Genomic DNA, 8,904 nt, shown 5'->3' on the forward strand with positions numbered 1-8,904 from the left:
AAAATACCCCTCATACGGGTTTGGAACTGGCATCATGCAAAAAAACTTGTATTTGCTGCCTAGTATTCAACTTTTTTATATTTTCTTTTTCTTTAAAAGACTCTGCATCAGTCCAGACACTCAATTTCTGAGAGAACTGCTGCAGTTCTGGCCAATTCTGATGACTCGAGAGTTTTGTGTTCTGGTGTGCCGGAGAGAGTGGGAGGAAAAAATTGCAAGGAACAACAATTCACTTCTGGGTTCTCCATCACCAAAATGTTTGTAGCTCAGTTCACTAAGACAGTCTCCCACATCATGCTGAACAAAAGGAGGAAAAATCCAGTTATACAGCTCTTTTCATTTAAAAGAAAATGCAGCTTTCACAACTAATTTTTAAGGTGCATTTTTACTGTGGTAGAATAAGAACCTCCTGCAGGAAGCAATCAACCTCAGCTGATACGAGCAAAGGAGCACTGCTCCAGCCTCGAGAGGTGGATTATTTAACATGATTCTTTACGTATTCCAAGGTAATACCACTTGGTTAGTGTTAACACTGGGAAATCAGCGTGGTCGTCTTTTATTATCCTGAGTATTGGTTTTGTAAGGAAGTTCATCTGCAGAAAAGCACATGATGAGATATTACTGATTCTTTATCTGATTAGCTGAATTAATGAACAGATTTTTTTTTTTTTCTTCTGTTTAACTGCTCCTCCTCTCTCACCTTCATCTCTTTGCTAAAATGAGTCACTGTTTGAGCCCCGGCATGCGGTGAAGATAAGGTTCAACAACAGTGTGCCCCCAGATACTGGGAAGTCTATTATTATTATTATTCTCCTGAGCAAACCAGGCTCAAGTATTAGGCATTAGGCAAGAGGGACATTCCCCCTCCCCTGCCCCAGAGTCTGCTAAACTAACAGCCAAATAAGCAACAAAAGGAGCAACACTCCCTATACACACTCACAAAACCACACACGTACTTTCTAAACTCAAATCTCTCCTGGATCGTTGTTCTTTGCATGGGATTTTCCAGGCTATGGGATGAGAACTGAAATCAGTCAGCAGTTAGTCTCTCACTCTAGGTGCTTAGGACTATGAAGCACTTGTCTCTATTGCCTAGAAACAGAGTTCGGCACCTAAAAATAAGTGATGCAACTACTTCCTCCACCTCCCCACACCCTATTAAATTTAGGGCAAAGTTTCATTGCAAAATCCAGCACTCGAGACTGGCTTCTCTGACGTTGAGTCCCAGGAATTCTGTGTATTGTTTGTGTATGGAAAATGTTGGAGGGGAAAATCGCTTTGGTTTGGGTCCATTCTTCGGTATATAAAGAACATTGTGCCCCATCTTTCTGCCAAAAAGCAGCGTGCACCGGCTCTCTGACGCCAGCCAGCCTGGGAAAATCTGTGCGCGTTCACTGGGGCCTGGGTTCAAGGTAAGAGAGCAGCCCGAGATATTCACATCTTCACACGCTTGAGTTCCGAAGCTTTAGGGAATAAGGATTTTCTAACACATGGATATGATTAGGAACATGCCTGCCTTTGAACTGGTCCTCCCTCGTGACCAATGTAGATTAGGGCAACTGCTACAACTGAGAAAGTACAAAAGCCATCGATATTTTGGTCATCTTCCCAAGAGCGACCAAGAGCCATTCCCTAAGCCAAAGCCCAGTCCTGTGTGAACACCAAGAACCCCGTGTCAGCTCAGAAAGGACCACAGAACATCTCTACACATCACTTTGCCACAGACCAAAACCAATTCCACGCGCTGCACTAAAACTCAGAGGCCACTTTATTAAAAAGAAAAAATAATGAAAACCTAAGGGCTATGATAAATTCAATATGTCACAGGGAGAGGGTAAAAGATATAACGGAATTGCTAGTGTCTTACGTCTCTGAAATAAGATGGCAATTATTAGGTGATAACAACCACGTAACGCTAAAAAACTGTGGTTTTGGTAACGATTACTTTTGACTATGCAGGCAACGTGTCAGCTGAAGAAGAACTAAGAACATAATAAGTTGAAGAAGAATTAAGAACATAATCCAGAAGCCAACTCCTGACTCTGCATTGCCAGGCATCTGAATGCGATTATAGAGCATCCTTGCGGGAGCAGCACTGCTCCTTTCACACCATTTCCACGACACCAGTAGGCACAAGCGCACAAAGCAAATCAGATCCTATTCTGCCGCCCTAACCACAAAACAGTCCGTACCTCTAGATAACAACCCGTCCATACAAGTGGAATAGTCTCCGATTCCTTTCACATTCTTAATTGGTGTTTAATATGTAGCCAGATTATTCCCTGGTAAGCGACAGCCAGAAAAAAAAACACATTTTCTTGTAGTTAAACTCTTAGTTTCTTAGAAAACCTACTGCGTGCAGTTATGCTTGGGTCTGGAGAACAATGAACCGCGCAAGGCATTTCTTCTCTGTAAAATGGCTTTACAGTGTAATAAACAACCCATTTCTTTTTATTCTGCTTTCACCAAAATACTTTGTCGTTTCACATTTAAGTTATTTAGTAATTTCCACTACAGTGAACAATGCCAGAAATAAGTATCTCCTCTTTTGAACTTCAATTCTTCAGTACAGAAAAAATAGTTGGGGGACTTTTGCCATAGCCGGCTTTACGAACTTGTACTCCGGAAGGCTCAAACAGCGTGTAACAAATTAGGAGCAAGTTCTTTAATTCCTGCTCCATCACCTCCTCCATGTAAGAATATTCCTTGCATGAACATTGAAGAGCTTCTGAGACTAATTCAGTAATTGGTCCTGTGTGTTTCTAGCTCCCTTTCTAACCCATATGATGTTAAAAACAGATGTAGAGAACCTTGCAAATCATGCATTTGGGTTCATGTTTTGTTACACAATTGCTGATCACGTACCATCCAGAAATTCTCACTAAAAGCTCAGATTTCTGCTAAATGAGCCTAGGACAATTTTCCTGCTATCCTCCCACATTAAAATGAACATTGAATTGTAGGGAAAAAAAAGCATTTTTAGACTATAAATATTTTCATTTATGGGTTTTCATTTTTTCTTCCCCATTGTTGACCCAGGAGTATTTTAACAAACAGTAAGCAAGGCTGGGTTTGAGCAAAAGTTCAGCCGCATCGACAGCTAGAGTTCTTGCTCTCTCCAATGTTAAGATGGAGAATTTATGCTAGCAGCTTTATATCTGGGCACAAGAGGTTTGATTTGAACTCACTTTTAGAGAAGTGGGGGAAGTCTAATAGAAAATCAGACTTCTGGACACTAAGATGCTCCTTTGTCCTCTAACTATTTTGAGAGTTTTCTCTTTTAAAGGGCCCAAGGCACAGGAACAGTATCCGTGCTCTGCCATCAGGAGGGTTGCAGATTCATGGCAGGGGATTCAGGATGCTTTTGATCTTCCAGTGAGCAGGGGCAGCCACCTCCAAGCTGACGTTCCACCACCACAGCTTTCTGTGGCTGCCCTCAAAGTTAAGGCCAAGTCCTCATTCCTCACCTGCCTCATCTCCAGGGGGCTGGAGAGCAATAAATCTCACAGTCCACCTTTCCTTCCCCTACAGGCTTAGGCCATATGATAGCAAAGGCATTTCTACTTCGCGTACAAGTCTTCCAGGGACAGGCTCCGAGCACAAATAAAGTGTACAGTACTGATGAATTAAAGTCCTTAATATATAAAAACATTTTGCTTTGCAAATCTAATTACCATTCTTGCCTGTTGGTGTTTTAAGTAGAGTTTTAAAATGTCAGGCAGTTGGGAGGGTTTGTTTGGGTTTTTGGGCTTTGTGTTGTTTCTTTGTTTTTCATGAGATGCTAATTTGTGGTAATTGTGTTATGCAGTCGTTAAGAGCCTGGCTCAGAGGAAGGGAATTATTGGTGTGTGTATTTTAGTAATAACAATTAGAGAGCCAGTAAAAAAAAAAAAAAAAAAAAAGAGAGACAGGAGAAAGAACATATTACTAAAACGCTCACGTACTTAGGAAGAAAGCCACAGCTTGTTGCTTTAAGGGACTAAAAATCTGTCTAGTATCTCTCAAACACCTATTTATTGGCACGCCATCAAGATATAAACTGTATGCATTTCTACAGACAGAATTAATTTGAGGCAATTAATGGAAATAAGAAAAGAAACGGGCAGTGATTTTTTTGTTGTAGTACTAGGCGCATGGAAGCTGTTAACTCCTCCTGTGATTTGAGGTTCTTAAGAGAAAGACCCATCAGGAGAGAAAAAATAAAGCACGGTTCTTTGTTGTTGGCCTTACAGCAATACCTGGATATCTTAATTCGGAACACAGCGTGCTCTGTTCTGTTCAGGTCTGAACGAAAAAGCAGCTCCAACACCACGGTGCTTAAGACACAACGCAGCAGATGGGTAAAGGAACAAGGGGTGCATCAGGAGCAGGGACTGAGCTTGGCACAGGCAAAAGACGACGTGGCTCACCCTCTGCCTGGCCAACGCCATCGGCTGAGGAGGAAGGCTGGCAGGGCAACAGGTTGCCTTGGAAAAGGTTAAAGTAGTGGCTGCAGTGATCATGCATAGGTATGACACTGATTGCCTGATCATCTGCAGATGTGCAGACTTACACTACAAACGTCTCTTCCTCTGGAACGTCCTGTGCTGGCCACTGGGTGACAGGCTCCTAGATTAGATGGAGCGCTGGTTTGTTCTTGCGTGGTACTTTCTAGCCCTAAGAGAAAGGGCCCAGTAACCTCAGCAGACAGGTTTCTGGAGCTCCAGCTGTTGATTTTGAATTCAGGGGGCTTCGGATCTCACCCCTGTCTGTGCCGGTGCTACCATCGGAAAGCTGCTCCCTGCAACGCGCTGCCGAAACCACTCGCTGCTGCCACATTTCTTTCAAAGCTGCTGACTTCTGCTGTCATCAGCTTGGGCCCCTTCCATTTCAAGGGGTTCCCAGACAAGATGCAATGGTAAACATATGCCTATGGAAATACCAACACACCACTAACATAGTATATCCTTTCCCATCCTTTCCCTAAGCAATTTTCTCCAGCAAACAGTTGCTGCATGGACATGGCAGTGGGTGACACAAGCTTTGCATTTGCTGTCCCAAAGTACCACAGGCTCCTTGTAGATGAGAGGCTCCATATATCAAATGTAACTCGTCGTTGTGCTCCGAGCTGCTCAGAAAGTTACCGGGACCAAAGCTGCTGTTCGAGCACAATAAGGGAGGTGGAGGCTTAGCAGAGGTGCCAGAATTGTGTACAACATCACAAAGGAAGAGGGATCTAGCATGGCCGTGCAAGATACCTTGGGCAATCAGCCACCACTCACAGCAAAACAAGGGGACAAATAAAGCTCACAGTGACTTCCAGCCCCCCCCGGAATAAGAGAACATTTCTGAATAAAGACAGAATTTCTTCTCCAGGATTTTTCAGAGCCGTGCTTCTCTAAAGCAGTCAAGGAATTTGCTGCACAGCGTGCTTTGGATGGAAAAGAAAGCTTGCAGGCCTGTAGTGAATGCTGGGGCACAAGACCGGACCTAAATCTAGCTCAGATCTGGGCAAGATAAAGCAGCACACTGGTTTTATTTCTGTCACGGTGATGTTATACGGATTGCAATCAGGACTGTTGTACAACAAGCTGGATGGACCACACTGGAGGTGCAGGGCCCTGGCCCCGAGGAGAGTCCTGTCTTGCCAGGCAAAAGTCAGAAGGAGAAAAGGAGATGAAGCGAGATGCTTCGGGGAGAAAAATTAAGTCAGTGTCATGAAGGCAGGTGTTTCAGTGTGTTGGATCTCGTTGCTTCTCACGTGTGGGCAGGCAGCAGGTAAAAACTGAATGAAGCATTTAAACAAGACAGTCCAAGATAGGTATGTTTTAGACACACCTTCAATTCCCCCAAACTATTTCACATATTAAAGATTAATGTCAAGCTAAAGCAGAGAAAAGCAGCATAAACTCTCACTAGAGGGAAGCAGCAGTAACATCATGGGAAATGACCCAGCTCGACCCAGGAGGTAAACAAGAAAGATGCAGGAGGGACAAAAACTGAAGTAGGCACTCCTCTCTGGATAGATTTGTTTCAGCAGTAGGTAAAAATCAATCTTCCCGAGGCTACAAAATAGCACTGTCCTCTGTATGTGGTTAGACTTTATCAAATCAGCCAGGTAATAAATCAAACCAGGAAATTCTTCATGAGTTACATCGAAATAAACCTTTAACAGCCTCTCTATGTAATTAGGCAGCCTTCAGACCCACAGCTGCGCACAAAATCCAGTGGCCCAAATCTTCATCTGTTGTGAATTAAGAAAGTACCCTTAGCTTTAATGAAGCTGTCTTGATTTATGCGAAAGCACGGGTCTTGTTTACCAAGCATTAGCCTACGCTTCAGTGATTTCGGAACACGGTGAAAGAGTCCCGGTGAATACCAAGATAGAAAATTTTAGGCACTTCTAAAACCTGGACTTCTCACTGTTAAAGGGAGTATGAAATCAACAGGCAGACCTATCTCATTTGAAGATTTCAGCCCTATTTGCCCAACACTTCTATTAACTCACGGTTTGAATGCTCACTTTGAGTTCTCCAAATGGCTCGGGTAATTTTCATCTTTACTTCATTTATCTTGTACGGGGGGGAGGGGGTAAGATCTTCCCATCAATACGCCACCCCTAGATTTAGACATCTTTGTGTTTGCAAATGTGGCTGTTCAGGTGAAGCAAGCACAAGCACCAGTACGGAATACACACTGCTCTCTTCCAAGCCTCAGACCATGGGGAGCAGTGTCCTCCAAGGTCCCTATTCTCAATGCACGCTGATTGTCTTCAATGTATAAGCAGCTGCAGCCCAACAGCAAACATGCTGGTTGATTTTCTCTCTTTTTTTTTCTTTTTAAATACTCAGAAGTTTGTAATTTATCTTCAACTCAGCTGTGCTATAAGCTTCAGGCTGTCCAAATCTTAAAAGACAGAGGAATGATTCTACTTCCAGCTTCAAGTTTAATAGACAACATTTAATCTCTCTTGCCTTTGGGTGGGTTTTCTTTCTTACCCGAGCAGAAGCTAAACCCTTACTAAACCCTGAGGGCTGACTTCTCAAAGCAGTACGTTCCACTACTTGCTGAATAGGTGAATAACTCTAATCACGTCAAAGCCTACAGCACCTCAGAGAAGTTATTCTGCTCCTGGTCCCGGACACAGGTTGCCTACATGGTCCGGACTCTGAGCTAAGCAGACAAACAGCGGTACTTTATTAAATGGCATCGGACACACAAGCAATGGGATGCTGGGCCTTTGTATGACATACTTGTAAAGAAAAGACAATGCTGGCCAAAAGCCAGGATTTAAGGCTCTGATTTTAACAAAGCCAGCTGATAAGAAATGGCCAGAGGCTTAGAAAGGGCTGAGCAGCTGCGTTGCCTGGAGCCCTCCCTTGGGAACCCTCTCATGCTAATGAGCATCATTTACAAGGCAGAAAGCATAGGATCTTGTTTGTGTCCAATCTAGACAGAGTAGATACAACCTCTGCTCCAGAAGGATTACAGTCCACACGAATAAGAGAAGGGAGAGAGAAACATTATTTCCTCTACTTCACAGGTAGGGAAGGTACACTTGGAAATAGACTCGCCAAAGATCACCAAAGAAGGTTGCAGTAGAAACAAGGACCAGGTCCAGGACGTTTGTTCCTTCCACTGCATGAACTCTGCCTTTCTCTACAGATCTTAATTGTAGAAAGCCATGCTGGGCGGGACCCTGTAGGTTATTTAATCCTCTCTCAGTAGAGAATGAAAGCTAAGTAAAGCACCGTGATGGATCTCTGCCTAATCTGTTCCTAAAAGCTTCCAGTGATGGATATTCATAACCTCTACAGGGAGACTTTCACCTGTCTTTGGAGACACAAAGTTTGAAATTAACCAGCTCCCCCTTCCCCAGCTCCACAGGTCACGTTTTCCAGACTTGTATCATTCTCACCGCTTTCTCCTGAACTTCCTGATTAGTCCAAGACTTAAACTGGACACGTACAACTCCAGCATGTCTTGCCAGAGTACAGAGTACTGCATATAGGTACAAAGATTGCTTCATAAAACTTCGATGTGACAGTACTCCTGCCCTGTCCATCTCTCCCTGAGAGCACACTGTACTTTGTTCAGTGACCCTTCTGACCTTGGACTGTTAGCGGTCTCCGGGTATAGGAGTTCTTCACTGCAATGCTTTAATTTTTCTCTGAGGATTTTAGGAAAGAAAAACCTCCTGCCTGGCACTTCTTGCTGCTTCCCTCCACTTCAGAAAGATGTCCTCTAACAAGGGTATTACTCATAGATGAGCTGATACTTTGAGTACAGCGTTAATGATTGAAGCTGTGAATATAAATTTATTTCCATTGTGCGTTTAAGAGCTTGGAATAAGCCACCAGTATGAAGAGGTCGTATGTATCAGTAGAAAAAAAAACCCTGGGTGGGGTTCATCTCTCTTCGCTCCCCTGAGTCATTTAGACTCATTTGCCAATTGATTGATTGAAATAGAGTTGCCTCATCCTAAAATAGGCATCTAAAGTCGGTCTGCTGAATCATGGTCTTGGAGGGTCTTTATTCGTTTAGACTTCACTCTCTCCCAACATCCCTTGTTACCCGGGGAAGGACGGCGGTGCAGCCTGACACTCACAGCTGTGCAGGGGCTCCGTCTTAGCCTAAGGCTTCTCAACAGCCTTCAAAAACAAACGTTACATCTACAGAGCAAGCAGCACGGGTGCCAAGAAAACTACGGAGAAATGGTAGCTGAGCGTTTACAAATCGCCTCCCGGTTTTGCAGTTTGCAAGGTTCTCAAAATTACTTTGAATTCCAGCCCCCCTCCCCTTGCAGAGTTGTTGGAACAGTGACTAAGGCTGCTGAGAAGCCCAGCTCTGCGGTCGGTGCTCTCCTGGGGCAACCTGAGCATCACTTTTAAACTTGCCTCAGTTCAGGAAACGCGTGAATCCAAC

The sequence above is a fragment of the Larus michahellis genome, chromosome 20 (assembly GCF_964199755.1).
Source record: "Larus michahellis chromosome 20, bLarMic1.1, whole genome shotgun sequence".
Classification (NCBI taxonomy): Eukaryota; Metazoa; Chordata; class Aves; order Charadriiformes; family Laridae; genus Larus; species Larus michahellis.